The sequence below is a fragment of the Neoarius graeffei genome, chromosome 17 (assembly GCF_027579695.1).
Source record: "Neoarius graeffei isolate fNeoGra1 chromosome 17, fNeoGra1.pri, whole genome shotgun sequence".
Classification (NCBI taxonomy): Eukaryota; Metazoa; Chordata; class Actinopteri; order Siluriformes; family Ariidae; genus Neoarius; species Neoarius graeffei.
The window spans coordinates 18337900-18362201 of NC_083585.1; positions in this window are offsets into that span (position 1 = coordinate 18337900).

Here is a 24302-nt window from a genome sequence, read left to right on the forward strand (position 1 = left end):
CAAGCTCATCTAAGGTGTCGTTGAGGCATCATGTTGGTGTGGGTCACTGGAGGCTGGGTGTGAACGGCGAGTCATTAGGGTGATCAAAGGATTGCCCGTTAGGGTGATCAATGGAAAGCTGACTCTCTCTGTCCTCCTGTGAGTCACAGAAAACAGCTGGGTCCTGGCGTACACCCAGCCGTCTGGGAAGAGTGTCCAAGACCGCATTGTAGATGGTTGATAAATGATGTCTTAGACCCCCACCTCTGTTCAGTGATGGCCATTCCAGGTTGACAAAAACGGCTTCTTTAACTCCTCGCTCATACCAACGATCCTCTCTGGCTAAAATGCATACGTTACAATCCTGAAATGAGTGTCCTTTGTTGTTAAGATGAATGTAGACAGCCGAGTCCTGGCCTGATGGCTCTCCTGTGTTGAGCCAAGCACCTGTATAGCGGTTGTTTTGTTTCCCCAATATACGAGCCTGTGCATTCCTCACTGCACTGAATTGCATACACTATGTTGTCCTGTTTGCATCTGGGTATTCTGTCCTTAGGGTGGACCAGTTTCTGCTTCAGGGTGTTACTGGGTCTGAAATGTACCGGAATGTTGTGTTTGTAGAAGATCCTCCTGAGTTTCTCAGATAGACCAGAAATGTAGGGAATGACAATGTTCTTGCGTTTTTCCTGTTATCATCCTTGTCCATTATGTTCCTTTTTATGCTCTTTAGGAAAGCCCAGTTGGGATAACCGCAATTCTGAAGTGCTTTCTTGATATGATTCTGCTCCTTCTCTTTTCCCTCTATCGTTGTAGGAATGTTCTGAGCCCTGTGTTGCAAGGTCCTAATGACCCCCAATTTATGTTCCAGTGGGTGGTGAGAGTCGAAAAGTAGGTACTGGTCTGTGTGTGGGGGTTTCCGGTAGACCTCGATACCTAAGGCTTCTGTCTTGTCTAATGTGTACATCACAATCCAAGAAGGCTAGATTATTCCCACTGACATCCTCCCGAGTGAAGTTGATGTTGCTATCCACTGCATTGATGTGTTTCGAGAAAGCTTCCACTTCATGAATTTTGATTTTAACCCAGGTATCATCCATGTATCTAAACCAATGGCTGGGAGCAACTCCTGCAAAAGTGGTCAAAGCTATATGTTCCACTTCCTCCATGTATAAATTGGCCACAATAGGGGACACCGGTGATCCCATGGCACATCCATGCTTCTGTCTGTAGAAACTTTCATTAAACTGGAAATAAGTGGTCGTCAGGCAGAGGTCAAGCAGGGTGCAAATCTGATCCGTGGTGCGGTTCATTCTATCCAGTAAGGAGCTATCCTGAAGGAGTTGTTTTCTTACAGATTCAACTGCTTCTGTGGTGGGAATGCAGGTGAACAGAGAAGTGACATCATAGGAAGCCATAGTTTCATCTGAATCTAGTTTGAGGTCTGCAACTTTAGTAGCAAAATCTTGGGAATTTTTGACATGATATGGTGTATTCCCAACCAGAGGAGCCAAGATGGTGGCTAGGTGTTTGGCAATGTTATATGTGACTGAGTTTATACTGCTAATAATAGGTCTGAGAGGAGCTCCTTCTTTGTGAATCTTGGGGAGTCCGTATATGAGAGGCACAGCTTCCCCAGGGTACAATCTGTAGGAAAGAGATAGGTTGATGTACAATCTGTAGTAAAGAGATCTCAGAGCTGAGATAATCCTGCAGAAAGCCCAGAAGCGGCTTCTCAATGAGAGAGTGAGACAAGTACATTTCACCATCGATGCTCTCCAGAACAAGACTAAACTGAGGTTTGAGGAGTTGACAGCCCTTCTTCCCAGTGAAGTTTTGGAACAAATCTCTGATTTCACTGAGAAGGCACAGTTTTCACAACACACCAAAGGTAAGGAACAACAGATGTGCAAATTTCAAAAAATTGCTGTCTAAAACCACCTCCTCTGGCAAGACAGAAGGGCTGACTTGGAGGAAGAAATCTGATCAGGCTACACAACCGGACATAGAAGAGAAATGGGTGAAGAACTTATCCAACAGGGTACTCACCCAACCAGAGAGAGATGTCTTATCCAAGGTTCTTAACTTTGCAGTTCCACCTGAGCGGATACCGGTAGTAGAACTCATCACAGCCACAGAGACAGCCATCAGGAACAACAACCTGACCAACACGGAGTCAGAACAACTTAGACTGAAGATATCAGCTGCTCTGTCCAGTGTGAAAGCACCCCCCTCCAACCTCACCAGCCAAGAAAGGAGGGCTCTTACAGTGCTTCAAAGAGACTGGAACATCATCATCCTTCCTGCTGACAAAGGGAGATGCACAGTGGTGCTAAACACAACGGACTACCACTCCAGGATGACCAGTCTCTTCAGTGATACAACCACTTATGAAACACTGAGGAGGGACCCCACAAGTGGTTGCAAAAGGAAATTTGTTAGCTGTTTGCAACAACTAGAAAAGGACCAAGCCATCAACCAATCTCTTTACTACAGATTGTACCCTGGGGAAGCCATGCCTCTCATATACGGACTCCCCAAGATTCACAAAGAAGGAGCTCCTCTCAGACCTATTATCAGCAGTATAAACTCGGTCACATATAACATTGCCAAACACCTAGCCACCATCTTGACTCCTCTGGTTGGGAATACACCATATCATATCAAAAATTCCCAAGATTTTGCTACTAAAGTTGCAGACCTCAAACTAGATTCAGATGAAACCATGGCTTCCTACGATGTCACTTCTCTGTTCACCTGCATTCCCACCACAGAAGCAGTTGAATCTGTAAGAAAACAACTCCTTCAGGATAGCTCCTTACTGGATAGAACGAACCTCACCACAGATCAGGTTTGCACCCTGCTTGACCTCTGCCTGACTACCACTTATTTCCAGTTTAATGAAAGTTTTTACAGACAGAAGCATGGATGTGCCATGGGATCACCGGTGTCCCCTATTGTGGCCAATTTATACATGGAGGAAGTGGAACATATAGCTTTGACCACTTTTGCAGGAGTTGCTCCCAGCCATTGGTTTAGATCAGGGGTCACCAAACTTTTTTCTCTGGGGGCCACATTGTCGTTCCTGACTGTGATGGGGGGCCGGGGTCGGGTCAGCTATATCACATAGAATTGTATGACCCAGACAAATATGACCACCAGCAGGCCTCATTGTGTAGTAGAGATTACTAGCCTGGCACGGCCATCCCCACTACTATATCCACACTACTATATCGCCACTACTATATCCCCACTACTATATCCCCATTCCCCACTACTATATCCCCCACTACTATATCAACACTTGATTCCTGGCACATATTTGTTTATCTTTACTAGTGGTTTGCAAAAGTAGTTGAGTCTTCACACTTTGTTTTAATTTGAAATACCACAGATATTCCATTTATTTGTTTTCTAATAAAAATAACATCAAAGCTGTTAAGGTAAGAAACATCTGCCTATTTGAGGTGATTGACACTGGCAAAGATGAGTGGAAAATTATAAATTGTAGGTAGGCCTGTTGATATTATTAATAATATAAATAATAATTGTATGCAGCACTTAATAAAGGTCAAATAAATAGGCCTATAAAATAAATACATTTTAAAAAACAGTTAAATTATAATAATATGAGCAATAGATCACAGCAGTTGTGCTGTGTCCTGCACGTCATTGCTCTCATCCATGGCCAAAGCAAAAAACTCGAATTCTGATGCTCTCTCATTCAGCTGGTCATACATGTTGTCCCCCAAATCTTCGGTTCGCCTGGTCATAGTAGGTGCGGAGAGACTCGCCGCGTCGAGCGCATCCTTCTTGTCGGGACACACCTCCTCGGCCACAGCAAGCATGCATACTTTAACAAAGTCCCCATCAGTAAACGGCTTTCCATGGGTAGCTAGTAGGTGAGCTACCTTATAGCTAGCTCGGACAGCAGCCTGGTTGATCTGGGTTTGGCGAAGGAATACATTCTGTTGTGCAGCCAGTCCGCATTTCATCCTCCGAATCCTGTCTTCTCTTGTTTGCCCTCGCAAACTAACATACTCTTTGTGGCAGGTTTCGTAGTGACGACGCAGATTATATTCTTTGAAAACCGACACACTTTCTTTACATACAAGACAAACTGCACGGTCCTTACACTCATAGTTCGAATTACGTGGGGGCCAATGGGAGCTGAGCTCCCATTCCCTCAGGCTCCCATGAAAGAAGCAAACTTAATTTTCTGTGGAAGTCTCTCAAATACGTCATATATCACCATAATAAGCTTGAATAGCCTATATCACCATATAAATATAAATAAAACTCATTTCATTTCCGATCACCATGCAGCCATAACTTTGTATTGAACGTGTTATTAAACCGCAACATGTATGGCTGTACTTCACCACCACACCACTATGCGCGCAAACTGAAATTTGCAGCCTGCGAAATCGAATGTGAAGTTAAGTCCGAAGAAGACTTGTCCTCTATCTCACAACGATCTTCCTTTGTTTAACAATATATATAATTATATATATATATACAATATATATATAATTTGTTTAACTATATATATATATATATATATATATATATATATACACAACACCGTGTGTGTGTGGGTGCGTGCATGTGCGCGCCTGTGTGTGAAAGCTGTGCACTGCAGTGCACAAAAGTGCGCTGGTCCAGGAGAGCGAGTATGCATTGCTTTTTTTTTTTTTAAATAGAGACCCCCATAGGGTCAAATTTATAATTCGAACCCTGCTTACACTGAACGAAAAAATAATCGTTGGTCCACTGTTCTTTAAAAACTCTGCACTCTGTCAGCTTTTCGCTGACCGCTCGCCATTTTGCTGTCCTGAACACTGACAGTTCTCTGCGCATGCGCTGCCTGTCACTGCTTGATTGCGAGCATATGACGAAAATTCGGAAAATATGAATAGTTCATTTTATAACTAAATATCAATTTAATTGATAAAATCAACAAAATACAAGATGCAGACATGTTATTATTTGCCGAAAAGCAATTTTAAAAAAATAGGCCATTACCACTTTTGGGGATTGCCTCATTGGGCCGGTTCAAGTGATGGGGGGCAGAGGGGCTGGGGGGGCCGGTCAAAGGGGGGTGGCGGGCCGGATCTGGCCCGCGGGCCGTAGTTTGGTGACCCCTGGTTTAGATACATGGATGATACCTGGGTTAAAATCAAAATCCATGAGGTGGAAGCTTTCTCGAAACACATCAATGCAGTGGATAGCAACATCAGCTTCACTTGGGAGGATGTCAGTGGGAATAATCTAGCCTTCTTGGATTGTGATGTACACATTAGACAAGACAGAAGCCTTAGTATCAAGGTCTACCGGAAACCCCCACACACAGACCAGTACCTACTTTTCGACTCTCACCACCCACTGGAACATAAATTGGGGGTCATTAGGACCTTGCAACACAGAGCTCAGAACATTCCTACAACGATAGAGGGAAAAGAGAAGGAGCAGAATCATATCAAGAAAGCACTTCAGAATTGCGGTTATCCCAACTGGGCTTTCCTAAAGAGCATAAAAAGGAACATAATGGACAAGGATGATAACAGGAACAAACGCAAGAACATTGTCATTCCCTACATTTCTGGTCTATCTGAGAAACTCAGGAGGATCTTCTACAAACACAACATTCCGGTACATTTCAGACCCAGTAACACCCTGAAGCAGAAACTGGTCCACCCTAAGGACAGAATACCCAGACACAAACAGGACAACGTAGTGTATGCGATTCAGTGCAGTGAGGAATGCATGGACTCATATATTGGGGAAACAAAACAACCGCTATACAGGCGCTTGGCTCAACACAGGAGAGCCAGCTCCTCAGGCCAGGACTCGGCTGTCTACATTCATCTTAACAACAAAGGACACTCATTTCAGGATTGTAACGTATGCATTTTAGCCAGAGAGGATCGTTAGTATGAGTGAGGAGTTAAAGAAGCCATTTTTGTCAACCTGGAATGGCCATCACTGAACAGAGGTGGGGGTTTAAGACATCATTTATCAACCATCTACAATGCGGTCTTGGACACTCTTCCCAGACGGCTGGGTGTACGCCAGGACCCAGCTGTTTTCTGTGACTCACAGGAGGACAGAGAGAGTCAGCTTTCCATTGATCACCCTAACAGGCAATCCTTTGATCACCCTAATGACTCGCCATTCACATCCAGCCTCCAGTGACCCACACCAACATGATGCCTCAACGACACCTTAGATGAGCTTGTCATCAGAATTCTGATTCTGATTCTGATCCAGGAGAGGATAAATATCTGATACTCCCTATTAGTCAGACAGAACTGAGGAAGCCTTTCGGACGAGAGGTGAAACGTTTTCAAGAATCTTCAAGCAAGTCCAGTTGCCCTTTTCTACCACCCACAGTGATCTAAAAAGAGAAATTAAAAAAGCCAAGGTGGACCATCCCATAGGCTGCGTATAGAGTCCCACCTGTCCAGCAACAACATACGGGAGGTGTGGCGGGGCATACAAGACATCACAAACTTCAGAGACTGTGATGCGTCAACAGGAGACTGGAGTGCGCCGCTGGCAGAGGAGCTAAATTGCTTCTTTGCTCGCTTTGAAACATCTCAGCAGCACTCATCTGCTCCAGCCCTGCCCCCACCACCACACAGTTCGTACATCACCCCATTCACTGTACAGGAGCACGATGTCAGACGGGTGCTCCTGGCAGTGAACCCCAAGAAAGCTGCCGGCCCAGATGGAGTACCTGGTAAGGTGCTCAGAGCGTGTGCCCACCAGCTCACCCCTACCTTCACCAGGCTCTTTAACCTCTCCCTGGCTCAGGCAGTCATCCCGCCCTGCCTAAAATCAGCCACAATAATCCCGGTGCCGAAGAAGTCTCCTGTCACCAGCCTGAATGATTACCGTCCTGTGGCCCTCACTCCGGTAATCATGAAGTGCTTCGAGAGACTAGTTCTTCAGCACATCAAGGACCACCTCCCCCCAGACTTCGACCCCTATCAGTTCGCATATCACGCGAACAGATCCACAGAGGATGCCATCACCGTAGCTCTCCACTCTGTACTGAACCACCTGGAGCAGCAGCAGAGCTACGTCCGCATACTCTTTGTGGATTACAGTTCTGCTTTCAACACAATAATCCCGGTCATCCTTATCAGTAAACTGGACACTCTCGGCCTCCCCCCTCTCACATGTGCCTGGATAAAGGACTTTCTTACCAACCGGCCCCAGACTTTGAGACTTGGCCCCCACTTCTCCTCCACCCACACATTGAGCACCGACTCTCCACAGGGCTGTGTGCTGAGCCCCCTCCTGTACTGCCTCTACACCCACGACTGTAGTCTGACCCACAACAACAACAACCTTATCGTCAAGTTTGCTGACGACACCACAGTGGTCGGACTCATCACAAAGGGAGACGAGGCAGCCTACAGAGAGAAGGTCCTGAAGTTGGCAGCCTGATGTTCAGAAAATAACCTCGCTCTAAACACCAAGAAAACCAAAGAGCTCATTGCTGACTTCAGGAAGCACAGCACCGACCTAGCCCCCCTCTACATCAACAACGAGTATGTGGAGAGGGTCCACACCTTCCGGTTTCTCGGTGTCCTATCTCCGCCGACATCTCCTGGTCAGTAAACATTTCATCAGTCATTAAGAAGGCTCAGCAGCGGCTACACTTCCTGAGAGTCCTCAGGAAGTACAACCTAAACTCCAACCTGCTGCTGACCTTCTACCGCTCATCCATCGAGAGCCTGCTGACGTACTGTATTACAGTATGGTATGGCAGCTGCACTGCTGTAGACAGGGAGAGGCTCCAGAGGGTAGTTAAGGCAGAACAGAAGATCATTGACTGCCCTCTCCCCTCCCTGATGGACATTTACACCTCCCGCTGCCTTAGCAGAGCTAAGAACATTATCAAGGACAGCTCCCACCCTGGCTTTGATCTGTTCGACCTGTTGCCCTCAGGGAGGCGCTACAGGTGCATCAGGACAAAGACAAATCGATTCAAAAACAGCTTCTTTCCAAAAGCCATAACCGCCCTGAACTCGGATTTGCTCTGACTTTACAGTCTATTTATTTTACTATGTGACTCTCTTCGTGCAATAATTTATAATGTGCAGTACTTTATAAGGTGACTCTCTTGTGCAATACTTTTATAATGTGCAATACCTCACTCCATAATGTGAAATGCAACACATTCACCTCAGGACTGTGCACCTTACACACAACACATACACCTCAGGACTGTGCACCTTACACAAAGCACATACACCTCAAGTCTGTGCACCTTACCTTACCTTGCAATACTTCATAATGTTTAATCTTTTATTTTTTTATAATGTGACTCTCTCGTGGGCGGCACGGTGGTGTAGTGGTTAGCGCTGTCGCCTCACAGCAAGAAGGTCCTGGGTTCGAGCCCCGGGGCCGGCGAGGGCCTTTCTGTGTGGAGTTTGCATGTTCTCCCCGTGTCCGCGTGGGTTTCCTCCGGGTGCTCCGGTTTCCCCCACAGTCCAAAGACATGCAGGTTAGGTTAACTGGTGACTCTAAATTGACCGTAGGTGTGAGTGTGAATGGTTGTCTGTGTCTATGTGTCAGCCCTGTGATGACCTGGCGACTTGTCCAGGGTGTACCCCGCCTTTCGCCCGTAGTCAGCTGGGATAGGCTCCAGCTTGCCTGCGACCCTGTAGAAGGATAAAGCGGCTAGAGATAATGAGATGAGATGAGATGAGACTCTCTCGTGCAATAATTTATAATGTGCAATACTTTATAATGTGCCTCTCTCTGTGCAATACTTTAAATGTGCAATGAGCAATACCTCACTCCATAATGTGTAACACAACACATACACCTCAGGACTGTGCACCTTACCCCCCTTACACCCCCTTTTTTTCTTCCTCTCTCTCTCTCTACACACTGTTTTGCATTGTTATTGGAGATGCTTTAATCTCATTGTACATGTGTATAGTGACAATAAAGGCATTCTATTCTATTAGTTAGCTCTCTGATGGAGAAGATTATAGTGTTAGAAGAGCATATCCAGGCTTTAGAGAAGGTCAGTGAGAATGAGAACAGTGTAGTTTCTGTAGGGGAAAGTCTGGATGCCCTAGGTGGAGTTAGCAATCCCCCAACTCCAGTATTAGAGCCCTTACAGCAGGGCGAATGGGTGACGACTCGGCGGCATAAGCATAGAGCCAAAGCTACTGCTGAGGCTCGCCCACGGGAGCACCACTCCTCTCCACGTCACGTGTCGAACACGTTTGCTCTCCTTAGTGATGCACCCACTGAGAAACCTGGAAGAGCTCTGGTTATAGGGGACTCTATCATACGGCATGTGAAATTAGCTCAGCCTTTAGGGGCACCAGCAGCTTTAGTCAGGTGTATACCGGGAGCCAGGGTGCCGGACATAGCAGGTAATCTTAGGGTCCTAGGCAAGCACAGGTTCTCAAAGATAGTTAGTTATCCATGCAGGAGCTAATGATATACACCTTCGTCAGTCTGAGGTTACTAAGAGTAACTTTGTAGAGATGTTTAAATTAGTGAAGGCAATGTCCGATGCTGTAGTATGCTCTGGCCCCATCCCAATACGGTGTGGCGATGTAGCTTACAACAGGTTATGGTTGCTGAACTGCTGGTTGTCCAGGTGGTGCTCTGAAAACAGTGTGGGCTTTATAGATAATTGGGCTAATTTTGAGGGCACTGCTGGCCTGTTAGGGCGGGACGGTATCCATCCCACTCGGGAAGGTGCTGCTCTCATTTTCTGCAGCATAGGTCATAGTCTAAGAACAGGCCTAGTTAATTTCTGACAATCCAGAGCCAAGGCCAGGGAGCAGATGAACAGGCTAAACTGACTGTCTGCTAGCTGCACAGAGTCATCACTCAGGGTCCACTACATCGAGACTGTGTCTGTTCCCCGAGCTCAACAAAAAGGTAGAAATATTCAGAGAGTTTGTTTCAGTAACCTAATCAATATAAAATTAGATCATACTGACTGTACAGCCACTGCCAGCACATTTGATCTAAAGGTGGGGCTATTAAGTATATCTCTTACATCTAAAGCGCTAATCCCTTGGTAAAATTTTCTATAGATTTCTATAGAAAAAAATCTATAAAAATTATATAAAATTTCTAAATGTCATTTTATAGAATTTTTATAGACTTTTTGTAGAAATTTTATAGAGTTTTAATAGAAATTTTATAGAGTTTTAATAGAAACTTTATAGTTTTAATAGAAACTTTATAGAGTTTTAATATAAATTTTATAGTTTTAATAGAAATGTTATAGAGATTATACATAGAAATCTTATAGAATTCCTATAGAAAGTCAACAGAACGATTGGTTCTTGAGAATGGTTTATATTTCGTATCTGAACATTTAAAGCATAAGAAACAAGAAAGAAATAATTCCTGCTTTCACTTAAGAGATGGTCGGATTGGGACCCTGCAGTTAGTGGTTGCAGTGTGTAAAAATGAATCTCATCTCATTATCTCTAGCCACTTTATCCTTCTACAGGGTCGCAGGCAAGCTGGAGCCTATCCCAGCTGACTAGGGGCGAAAGGCGGGGTACACCCTGGACAAGTCGCCAGGTCATCACAGGGCTGACACATAGACACAGACAACCATTCACACCTACGGTCAATTTAGAGTCACCAGTTAACCTAACCTGCATGTCTTTGGACTGTGGGGGAAACCGGAGCACCCGGAGGAAACCCACGCAGACACGGGGAGAACATGCAAACTCCACACAGAAAGGCCCTCGCCGGCCCCGGGGCTCGAACCCAGGATCTTCTTGCTGTGAGGCGACAGCGCTAACCACTACAGATGTTATATGTAACCACCACAGATGTTATATGTAACTGTAAAAAAGAATTGTACTGTATATTTCGACGTTTAACATCTACTCGAATAATGTTTCAATTAAATACAGGTATATATAAAATTAAGGGGCATCAAATTAGAGAGGTTGAAATCACTAATGAATTGATAGCATGTAATTTATCTGATATAGCAAATAAGTATATTTACATGAAAATACAAAGAAAGACGTTTGTTTCACTTCTTCCAAATGCCACTGAGCTTGACTGAAAATTAATGTATAGCATATATCAGTGTTTATTTTGGAAGTACATTTATTAAATTATGTCTTAAACTGTAATTTACATTTGGATCAATTGAGTTGTTGATCAGAAGTGTTATTATGTGAGATAAAGTAAATGAAATAAAGAACATTTTTATTGGAGATAAGTACTAAAGTTGTTCTTTGGATGCAAGGCCTTTTGTCTCAGACTGGAATTTCTGTAGGGTCTTTAAAATCCACCAAGTTGTGTTTTTATGGAAATAACCATTATGAAATTTATAAAATTCTGTTGGCCCTAATAAAGTAGAGCTTCTATAGAACTCTGTATCAATTCTATAGAAATCGTTTTCTATAGACTACTATTTATATAGAATTCTGTTGAGATTCTATAGAAGCTGTTTTCTATAGAGTACAACTTCTATAGAATTTATACTATTTCTATACAACTTGTATAGAAACTATTTTCTATAGAGTATTAGTTCTATAGTGTTCTATAGAGATTGTATAGAAAGAGGGGTTTCTATAGGATTTTCTATAGAGTTTCTATAGAATTCTAAAAAAACATTTTGACAAGAGATGGTTAATGAACTCATTACTGATCAGGAGTTTAATGTACTTTGTTTAACTGAAACATGGATTAAGCCAAATGAATATACAGTATAGCATTAAATGAAGCTAGTCCTCCTGGATACAGTTATATACACCAGCCTCATCTAACTGGTAGAGGAGGAGGCATCACAGTTATTTATAATGATTATCTAGGTGTAACACAAAAACCTGGTTATAAATTTAATATATTTGAAGTTCTTCATACTAATATAATGTATGTAGCCTTGAAAAATAAGTCTACCCAGTTAAATCAGACTACTAATTTAAGGTCAGACAATGTATGTGACCCTGTAGTTAACAATATAACTGTATCAGATCATCAATTAGAATGCTTTACTCCCCTTAGAGAAACTGAATTACTTTCATTAATCTCCGCATCAAAAGCCTCAACTTGTGTACTAGATCCCTTACTTACACGTCTATTCAAACAGATACTACCTGAAGTAATTGAACTGCTTCTAAAAATAATAAATTCTTCTCTTACAATTGGCTATGTACCCAAATCCTTTAAACTAGCAGTTATCAAACCCCTGATTAAAAAAAACTGACCTTGATCCCTGTCAGCTGTCCAATTATCGGCCAATATAAAACCTCTCCTTTATCCCCAAGATCCTTGAAAAAGCTGTGGCACAGCAGTTACACTCATATTTACATAAGAATAACATCCATGAAATGTATCAGTCAGGATTTAGACCTCATCATAGCACAGAGACAGCAGTGATTAAAGTAGTAAATGACCTACTGTTGGCGTCTGATCAGGGCTGTGTCTCGCTGCTTGTGTTGCTTGACCTTAGTGCAGCATTTGATACCATTGATCATTCCATTCTTCTGGATAGACTAGAAAATGTTGTGGGAGTTAAGGGAATGGCCCTCTTCTGGCTCAGCTCTTATTTAACTGATCGTTATCAGTATGTTGATGTAAATGGTGATTTTTCTAGACATACTGAGGTAAAGTTTGGTGTTCCACAAGGTTCTGTCTTGGGTCCACTGCTTTTTTCTTTATATATGTTACCTTTGGATGATATTATTCGTAAACATTGTATTAGTTTCCACTGTTATGCTGACGACACACAGTTGTATGTCTCTGCAAAACCTGATGAGAGACACCAGCTTAATAGAATTGAGGAATGTGTGAAGGACATTAGACACTGGATGCTTATTAACTTCCTTCTGCTTAACTCTGACAAGACTGAAGTACTTGTACTAGGACCACATGCAGCTAGAAGTAAGTTTTCTGATTATACAGTAACTCTGGATGCCCTTTCTGTTTCTTCACATGCAGCAGTAAAAGACCTTGGAGTGATTATTGACCCCAGTCTTTCATTTGAAACTCACATTGATAACATCACCCGGATAGCTTTCTTTCATCTCAGAAATACTGCTAAGATAAGAAATTTAATGTCACTACATGACGCGGAAAAACTAGTTCATGCTTTCGTTACCTCCGGGTTGGATTATTGTAATGCCTTACTGTCTGGATGTTCCAATAAGTGCATAAACAAGCTCCAGTTAGTTCAAAATGCAGCAGCAAGAGTCCTTACTAGAACTAGAAAATATGACCACATCACGCCTGTCTTATCCACACTGCATTGGCTCCCAATCAAATTTCGTATTGATTATAAAGTACTACTATTGACCTTTAAAGCACTGAATGGTCTCGCACCACAGTACCTGAGTGAACTTCTGCTCCTCTATGACCCGCCATGCCTACTTAGATCAAAAGGTGCAGGCTATCTGCTGGTATCTCATATAGTGAAGGCTACATCAGGAGGCAGAGCCTTTTCTTACAAAGCCCCACAGTTATGGAACAGCCTTCCAAGTAATGTTCGGGAATCAGACACAGTCTCAGCGTTTACGTCTAGGTTGAAAACATATCTGTTTAGTCAAGCCTTTTGTTAATGGTGTTTATGAGGTAAAGGTGTAGATCTGGAGGGTCCTCAGACATAGAGTGTTTTGGTAAACTGGGATGTATGGATGCTGTCAGTCCCCCACTTGCTTTCTCACTCAAGTTTGTTGACTGTGTAGTGGCTGGCTGTTTTATGTCCCGGGGCTCCCTCATGCCTGTGTTACCTTCTGGCTCTCCCCTTTTAGTTATGCTGTCATAGTTAGTTGCCGGAGTCCCTGCTTGTACTCAGTGCAATATGTATACTGTTCCTACTTATTCAGGTGACATTGGGCATACCTAACAACCTGTGCACCCCCCAAATCTGTCCCTCTGGGTTACATGTCGGTCCTGGGATCGAGATGCTGACCTCTTCTGCTCCTTGGACCTGCTTGATCCATCCTGGTGCCCTGTGTCTGGTTGGAGTCTCATTGCATCGCTCCTGTGGAGGACGGCCCCATGTGGAAAGTTGAAAGTCACACCTGGAGGACGCTCTGGACACTTACAGTCATGCTTTTATGGCTGAGGACTACAGTTGACTTGCTAACTTTAGGACTGCAGTTGTCATGAACAGTTTTGCACTCAAGTTTCCATCAATGAAGAGTTTATAACATCAATGAAACTGACTTCATGTTAAAACTGTTAATGTTATAGTCATGTTGTCTGTTGTTGCCCAAATGAGGATGGGTTTCCTTTTGAGTCTGGTTCCTCTCGAGGTTTCTTCCTCATGTCGTCTGAGGGAGATTTTCCTTGCCACCGTCGCCACAGGCTTGCTCATTGGGGATAGATTAGGGATAAAATTAGCTCATGTTTTCAGTTGTTCAAACTCTGTAAAGCTGCTTTGCGACAATGTTTATTGTTAAAAGTGCTATACAAATAAACTTGACTTGACTTAATAGTGGGTCTTTGTTTCTAACTTATACAAAATTGCATTCACTCACTGCCAACTGTAATGTGAGCAGTTTCTGAAACACTCTCACCAGCCCATCTGACACCAACAGCTATCGCACTGTCAAAGTCTGTGTGTTTATTAGAAGTCCAAAGATTGGAATTTTTTAATAAGTTTCATTTTGATTTGTGACTCTGGGATGACAGGAGTCAAGAATGGCCATAATTGTGTACATGCAGTAGGTGATCCCCCAGTGTCAAGAGTTGTTGGTGGTGACTCAGTGGGAGATGTCTCATCTAATGGACCAGAGACTGTGGGTTTGAGGAGAGAGACATGGAAACTGGGTGAGAGGCGATATTGACAGGGCAATTGGAGTTTATACATGACCTAATTTCTCTGCCGAAAGACTTTGAAGCAGATATTGCTATTGTGAGAACAATGCATGAACAGGTTTCTGCAGGTTTATGAATGTATGTTTCCGATGTTTGTCTCCGAACTCATGACACTAAACAGCCTGATCCACGTGCTGGATCTGTGGGCATGCTCCCTTGCCCCCGAACCCTTTTGAAACCACTGATCAACAGCAGGTGCATTGCATTGGCATGCCGTTCTAGGGGAAAGGGTCAGGTTGGTAATCGAGTACACAATGGAAGGTCCGCACAAAAAGAGGAATCTTCCATTTTCCTAGTGTAGTCTCTCAATTAGCCTGACAGTGGTCGCCAGATGTTAAATTTATTGATACTTTCATCTTTTTGGATGGGAAAATTGGTAACTAAATCTAAGGAGACCTTTGACATTGAGGAATTGGAAATTCTCCAGGAAGAGCCATTGGCTTGGGTCAAGCATAGTTTGGCAAAGTATGGACTCCCACCAATGTTTAGCAGCAGGCCTTTGCAGGGCTCAACATTAATGGTAGTCTGACTGTCCGGGACAATCAAATGTTTGGTCCAGACAAGCCAAATCTACATCTGCCTGTCTGATGGGATGAGTTGAATATTTGTTGAAAATCACCATTTTTATAGTAATTATTCAAGAATTACATCAATAAAGTTCCAACAAAACCAGTTCAATCCCCTCAGTGATCCGGCTGTGTTATTGTTTACAAAATTCCAGGGAAGCCAAGTACAGCCAGTACGTGTGTAAAAATAACCATGTCGTAATATCTAACTATCGATTATTAGACTTTGAATTCATCAAAATTGGAGAAATGGCAATCAAATACCTCAATAAAATAAATATCTGTGGTAAATCTTCATTTCATTCGGACATTCATTGTATTTTTCTTTTGTATGGGACACATTAACCATCACAGATGTGATAAAATATTTTGGGGGAATTTTACGACAGTGCCGAACTCACTTACGGTTTGTTTTCATTCACAACGTGATTCTGTCCCCCTTATCATGTCCAACTTGTTTTCTTTCAGTTTCATTTCTTTAACTTAATTTAAACTTCAAGTTTTAATGGATTCATCAAGATTTAACTTTATTTCCTCCAGAAGCTTTGACTTTCGGTGAGTCTAACTCTTAAAACCGCAGATCAGGTAATGGGTTAGAACAACACAGGCACCATAATGGGGTATTGGATAGTTTTTATTTATTGTTCCAGTTAAAGTTTGAGTTTTATTGAAAAATTATAAATCATTAAAGCATAATCATTATCATAACTACCGTATACTTGCTTTTTGATAAACTTTGTTCATCGCTTTCCTTTCACTGAATTAGTAAATACATAGGAACAAAAAGGTTCTAGTCAGGACAAGTAAAAAATCTTGTTGCTTGTCCAACTGGACGAGTGGATTAAAACGTTAATGTCGAGCCCTGCTTTAAGTTAAGTTTTGGTGACACTTGGATATCTAGCAACCAGCAGTTTAGGAATTTTAAGTCTTTATTTGTCACATATACAGTACGTTAGAGCACAGTGAAATTCTTTCTCTGTGTTTAACCCATCCGAAGCAGTGAATGCACACATACCCAGAGCACTGGGCAGCTATACTACAGTGCACGGGGAGCAGTTGGAGGTTAGGTACTTTGCTCAATGGCACTTCAGTCATGGATGAAGAGGGAAGGGAAAGTGCTATTCATTCACTCCCCCCACCCACACATTTTTCCTGGTGGTCCAGGGAATCAAACCAGTGGCCTTTTGGTCCCAAAGTTGCTTATTTAATGTTTAGTTTCCCCAACTAGAAAGGTACTGTATGTGCCCAGGTGTTGAGAGCATCACAGAGGTGAGGACATATGTCTTTATCTTAGGAGGCATTGTACAGGAATTGCCTGAGCTCTAAGGAGCTATTTTTTGGTCAATGTCCCAGTTCCCAGTTGATGATCATAAACAGGATTGAGGCAAAATAGTGTTTTTAGTCTCAAATTTGGGGATTAATAAGTAAATGCCTCTGCTTTGATGTCTTTGGAAACAAGATGGTATGAGAATGGTGAAACTGAAGAAAATCTGAAGAAAAATAGAGGCCGTCTGGTTTGTTTTGGGATGAAATGTTTGGTCATGTTCAGGTATTTAAGTTTTTGTGCTGAGTGTGCACTGTAAATGGGTATGCTGCTCTCTCCAGCCAGTGGCACCTTTCCTCTAAGGCTTGCTTAATGGTCAACAATTCTTTGTTCAAATTATATTCCGAGAAAAGAAAGCAATGGAGTAAATTTTTGTATTGTATTCTGTAATTTTTTTTGTATTTAGAGATTTATTCACAACAGTAAAGGAGATATAAAAACAGACAAAAAAACTACAAAAAATAAAAGTAAAAAATGCAATCATCAAAACATCTTCATAAACAAACAGAATAGCATAGCCATAAGGCAATAACATAATAATGTTCGGAAAGAATTAGGAAGAAGTAAATAACTTATCAAATCCTAACCCTCTATACCACCGTTAATCAAACGTCACTTTCCATCATAATAAACTATATATAGAAAAGAAAACAAAATCAACAACAACAAAAAAAGAAAACATACCAACATACCAAGACATACCAACATGGTATAATATCGACCAAATCAAATCATATATACAGATACTTATGTTATGCACACATACAATACATATATACAGTACATACATATACACATACCTATAACTATACACATCCATATGTACACAGACACCCATCTCATAATTATGCATGTTATGCTTATATATTATATACAATTATGCATATATATCCATATACACACACACACACACACACACACACACACACACACACACACATATATATATATATATATATATATATATATATATATATATATATATATATATATATATATATATATATATATATATATATCCGTACATACCCATACCCACATATATACACATATTATCAATAGCATGTTATTGTAATTCCTCCTCCCTATACCTCATAAAGATCTGTTCCTTATACCTTTTTTTGAACTGGTTTATAGTTGTACATTTCATTAGCTCCACATTCAAACTGTTCCATAGCTTTACTCCACAAATAGAAATACTGAACATTTTTAACGTTGTCCTAGCACTGCGAATTTTAAATTTCAATTTCCCCCTAAAATTATAGCCCCCCTCTCTATCCGAGAACATTGTTTGGATATTCCTTGGTACTTTATAATTCCTTACTTTGTACATTATTAAGGCAATTTTATATTCTATAATATCCCTGAATTTTAAACATTTTGAATTTAAGAATAGTGAATTAGAATGATCTCGGTAACCAGCACTATGAATTATTCTTATAGCTCTTTTTTGAAGTATAGTTATTGCATGAAGTGAACATTTATACGTATTTTCCCACACCACTGAGCAGTAATTTAAGTATGGTAAAACCAGGGAACAGTAAAGAATGCAGAGTGAATTATAGTCCAGGACGTGCTTAGCTTTACTCAACACAGATATGCTTCTTGATAGTTTCATTAGTATGTATTTTATATGTGATTTCCAATTAATTCTATCATCTATTATTACCCCAATAAATTTATTATTAGAAACTCTTTCAATATCAACACCACCTACCTGTACATCTATTGCCCTATTTATTTTATAATTATTAAATAACATGATTTTTGTTTTAGACAGATTTAATGATAATTTATTTCGATCAAACCAACTTTTTAACCTGCACAATTCTGAAGAGATTTTGTTTTCTAACTCATGTAAATTTGTTCCAGAACAAAACATATTTGTGTCATCTGCAAATAATACCATCTTAAATATATTTGATACATTGCACATATCATTTATATAAAGAATAAACAGTTTAGGACCCAATACTGACCCCTGAGGGACACCACAATCAATATTCAAACGAGTTGAGACAGAGTCACCCAACTTCACAAATTGTGTCCTGTTGCACAAATAACTTTTTATCCAATTTAATACAACTCCCCTTATACCATATTGTTCCATCTTATTAATTAATATATCATGATTAATAGTATCAAAAGCTTTTTGAAGATCAATAAATATCCCAGCAACATATTTCTTATCATCTATAGAGTTATTGATTTCTTCAACTGATTCCATTAGTGTCATCTCTGTTGATCTATTTGCTCTAAATCCATATTGACCATCACTGAGTAGTTTGTATTTTTCAGTGAATTTATCTAATCTGTTATTGAATAGTTTTTCAAGAATTTTGGAGAATTGAGGAAGTAAAGAAACAGGTCTGTAATTTGTGAAGTTGTGTTTGTCCCCAGATTTATACAATGGAATTACTTTTGCTATTTTCATATTGCTTGGAAATGTACCGGTTTGAAATGACAAGTTACAGATGTATGTTAATGGTTTAGAAATCCCCCCAATAATAGTTTTCACTAGTTTCATATCAATATCATTACAATCTATGGATATTTTATTACTACATTTATTAACTATATCAATAATTTCCTTCTCATCTACTGGTGTAAGAAACATACAAGAATTCCTCTTTATAATATTATCTATACAATCATCATTTGTTACTGGATCAGAGATTTTTTGAGCTAATCTTGGTCCAACATTAACAAAAAAAATATTAAAACTATTAGCAACTACATCCATGTTATAATTTTCGATACCTTTGTCATTAAAGGTCATTAGTGGTGTGGAGAGAAAACTCCCATCCACCGGCTCCCCAGGTTGCAGATAGGGGAACGGCCTCTAGATATAGAGTTTAGCTGCGAATAACCCGAATAAGCAGCGCTGGACAAAATCTCGGGACTCTGTCCCAAACAAACCACGCTGGTTTCTGGAAAGATTCTCGGGCAGCAGGATTGTCGGTTGGTAGGTTGGGCAATAAACGACTTATGTGTGAACCTGGTCAACTCTACCGGTGGCAAGGCGACTCATCTTAACACTGTTAGATGTTTCGGCAAGGCACAACTACCCTAGCCAGGGTACTGGGCTCACTTGTATGGAGTAGCGACCGCAAGTGTTCTCTCAGCGACTGAAAGCTTATCATGACTATTCAAATCTCAAAACGACTCTCATCCCGCATCGCTCGTAGCGTGGTTAAACAAGGAGCGCGTCCTGCAGTGACTCAGGCTGCAGTCGGAAAATCAGCTACTGAGGATAAAAGAAAGGAAAAGGCTACAAATGTTCTAATGAAAGGGAAGAAAGACGTCATTGTCAGCACTATCAATGTACAGACTCTTCAGAGGGACGACAAGATTTTCGAAGTAATTGCCGCAGCAGAAGCCACAAACCATGATATTGTGTTTGTGCAAGAACATAGGTTTATACATGATGACCTACCGACTAAAGAACACACTTTTGGGAACTGGAGGCTGGTCACCTGCACAGCATGGAGAAATAGCTCAAATGCAGCAAATGGCAGGGTCGGGATGCTCTTTAGCCCCGGAGCTTCTCAGTCACTTACTAGTATCGAAATGATAACACCACGGATCATGATAGCAACCATAAATGGAAACCCTCAAACGACCATTATTTCGTGCTATAGCCCAACAAATGTGAGTGATGAAAGCGAAGCTGAACGTTTCTACGAGGAGCTGACTTCAGTCACCAGGCAGGTACCAAAGCACAACTTCCTCATCACTGGTGGAGATTTCAATGCCCACCTAGGCCATCTTGACGGTTTCAAGTATGCGTACCACTCCCACACAAATTGAAACGGCGAGATGTTAAAAGACTACCTCTCCGAAAACAACCTGGTGTGCTTAAATACCACTTTCCAGAAATGACCCGGTCAACAATGGACACACGCAACACCAAATGGAAACAAGGCACAAATAGATTATGTCATCATAAACAGAAAATGGAAGAACAGTGCCAAAAACTGCAGAGCCTTCAATTCGTTTGCCAGCGTGGCATCCAACCACCATGTCGTCTCTGCCAAACTCCGCCTCAGCTACCAAGGCTACCAAGAAGAAATCCAGGAATACAGCACCCTATGACTGGTCTACCTTGAGGACCAACACCGATATTGGCAGGACTTTCACCATCCATCTAAACAATAGATTTGCTTCTCTCCAGGACTCCGACTCATCAACCTCAGTCAACAATACCTATAAGAACTTTGAAAGAGCATGCAGGGAAACAGCTGCTGAAACCATCCCCATAAAACCAAAAGTAAAGAAACACAAGCCTTGGGAAAAAGAAGCGATCTGCCAAAGACGTGAAGACCTTCACAAAGCTATGCAACTCCAAAACTCTGACCCATCACCAGAAAACCTCAACCAGCTCGCAGAAGCCCGAGAAGCTCTGAAAAGTGCATACAAAGCAGACAAAATAGAATACCTGGAAAGTAAGATCAACCACATCAGTAAAGCAGAAAAAGCACCAATAAAGGCAAGCTGACAGCATCCAGTCAAGAAGAGCGAATACTATTGTGGTGGCAGCACTTTCAGAACCTACTTGGTAAGCCACCTGAGATTTCCGATAAGACCATTACACCGATCTTCACCAGAGAACTGCAGATAAAGAAGGGCCCCTTCTCGATGGAAGAACTCAGAAAGGCAGTTGGCTCTATCCAAAACGGGAAGGCTTGTGGACTCGATGAGATACCAGCTGAAGTGTGGAAGATATAAGATTTCCATGAAATCCTTCTTGACATGTGCAATGGAGTTTACAATCAAGACCCTATTGACAGATGGTCTGATGGGTGCCTACTCCCCTTCCCTAAAAAGGGCAATCTTGGAAACGCCAAAAACTATCGTGGCATCACGTTAACAGCAATTGCAGCCAAGATCTATAATTTAATGCTGCTAAATAGAGTTAGACCGGAAGTCGATCCAGTATTAAGGAAGAACCAAAACGGCTTTAGAACCAATAGGTCAACTTCTGGACAGATACTTACCGTCAGGCGCATTTTAGAGGGAGCAAATGCAAAGAACCTACCAGCAACCCTCTTATTCATCGACTTCGCCAAAGCCTTTGATTCCATCCACCGGGGAAAAATGAAGGAGATTTTGCTGGCTTATGGTCTACCAAACGAAACTGTGGATGCCATCATGATGCTCTACAATAACACCCGATCAATGGTACGCTCCCCTGATGGCGATACTGACTTCTTCGATATCACCTCCAGGGTCTTGCAAGGAGACACCTTGGCACCATATCTCTTCATCATTTGCCTCGACTACATGCTTAGAATAGCTCTGGACGAAAATATGGGTCGCGGCTTTACCCTTTCAGAACAGAGAAGCAGATGCCATCCAGCTTGCAAGATCACCGACATCGACTACACCGATGACCTAGCAGTCATGGCTGACTGACTGGAGGACGCAATGTTTCTACTACATAGCATTGAGAAAGAAGCCAACGTAATAGGACTACATGTCAATCCAGAGAAAACTAAATTCATATCCCTAAACCAGAATGCATCTGACGGCGTGAAAAGCCTAAATGGCCACTCGGTTAAACGGGTGGATGATTTCAAGTATCTCGGTAGTCATATTGCATCGACCGAACAGGATGTGAACATCAGACTTGGGAAAGCCTGGGGTGCCCTAAATGGTATGGACCAAATCTGGAAATCAAATCTCCCTGACTATCTAAAGAGGAATTTCTTTCGAGCTACTGTGGAAACTGTCCTCTTATATGGCTCTACCTCCTGGACCCTGACATCAAAACTAGAAAGAAAGCTCGACGGTGCCTATACCCACATGCTCTGCGCCGCTCTCAATCGATCCTGGAAAGATCATCCCACCAATAAAGAGCTATATGGCAACATACCACCCATTACTACATCTATCCGGCAGCAACGGCTACGCTTCGCCGGACACTGCTGGCGCAGCAAAAATGAATTGGCTGCTGAAGTCATCCTGTGGAGACCAACCCACGGAAGAAGAACAAGTGGTCGACCCAAAAAGACCTACATCGACCAACTGGTTGACGACACGGGCTGCCAGGCAGACGAACTGGCAACTGCCATGAGCGACAGAGAGAGTTGGGCTGAGCGTGTCATGGAAAGCCGAGCTAGCTCGACCTGGTAAGGTAAGTAAGTTGTCATTAAAGTATTTAGGGTAATGTATTTGTCCAGAGCCATCTTTAATAATACTATTTAATATTCCATATTTCTTTAATATTATTTTTGTTATTTTATATTAATTTACCATAATAGTCCTTCCTACATCTCCTTATGATACTCGTTAACTTGTTTTTATATTTTTTATATTTATTTTCTGCCTCTTTGGTTCTTAATTAAATAAATTCTCTATATAGAGTGTTTTTCTTCTTACAGGCATTTTGTAATCCCTTAGTAATCCAAGGTTGGTCATTATAGTTTTGTTTTGTACTATATTGCTTCAGTGGGCAATTTTTATCATATAATAATTTGAATATACAGTGGGGCAAAAAAGTATTTAGTCAGCCACTAATTGTGCAAGTTTTCCCACTTAAAAAGATGAGAGAGGCCTGTAATTTTCGTCATAGGTACACTTCAACTATGAGAGACAGAATGGGGGGAAAGAATCCAGGAAATCACATTGTAGGATTTTTAATGAATTAATTGGTAAATTCCTCGGTAAAATAAGTATTTGGTCACCTACAAACAAGCAAGATTTCTGGCTCTCACAGACCTGTAACTTCTTTAAGAGGCTCCTCTGTCCTCCACTCGTTACCTGTATTAATGGCACCTGTTTGAACTGGTTATCAGTATAAAAGACACCTGTCCACAACCTCAAACAGTCACACTCCAAACTCGACTATGGCCAAGACCAAAGAGCTGTCAAAGAACACCAGAAACAAAATTGTAGACCTGCACCAGGCTGGGAAGACTGAATCTGCAATAGGTAAGCAGCTTGGTGTGAAGAAATCAACTGTGGGAGCAATTATTAGAAAATGGAAGACATACAAGACCACTGATAATCTCCCTCGATCTGGGGCTCCACACAAGATCTCACCCCGTGGGGTCAAAATGATCACAAGAACGGTGAGCAAAAATCCCAGAACCACACGGGGGGACCTAGTGAATGACCTGCAGAGAGCTGGGACCAAAGTAACAAAGGCTACCATCAGTAACACACTACGCCGCCAGGAACTCAAATCCTGCAGTGCCAGACGTGTCCCCCTGCTTAAGCCAGTACATGTCCAGGCCCGTCTGAAGTTTGCTAGAGAGCATTTGGATGATCCAGAAGAGGATTGGGAGAGTGTCATATGGTCAGATGAAACCAAAATAGAACTTTTTGGTAAAAACTCAACTTGTCGTGTTTGGAGGAGAAAGAATGCTGAGTTGCATCCAAAGAACACCATACCTACTGTGAAGCATGGGGGTGGAAACATCATGCTTTGGGGCTGTTTTTCTGCAAAGGGACCAGGACGACTGATCCATGTAAAGGAAAGAATGAATGGGGCCATGTATCGTGAGATTTTGAGTGAAAACCTCCTTCCATCAGCAAGGGCATTGAAGATGAAACATGGCTGGGTCTTTCAGCATGACAATGATCCCAAACAC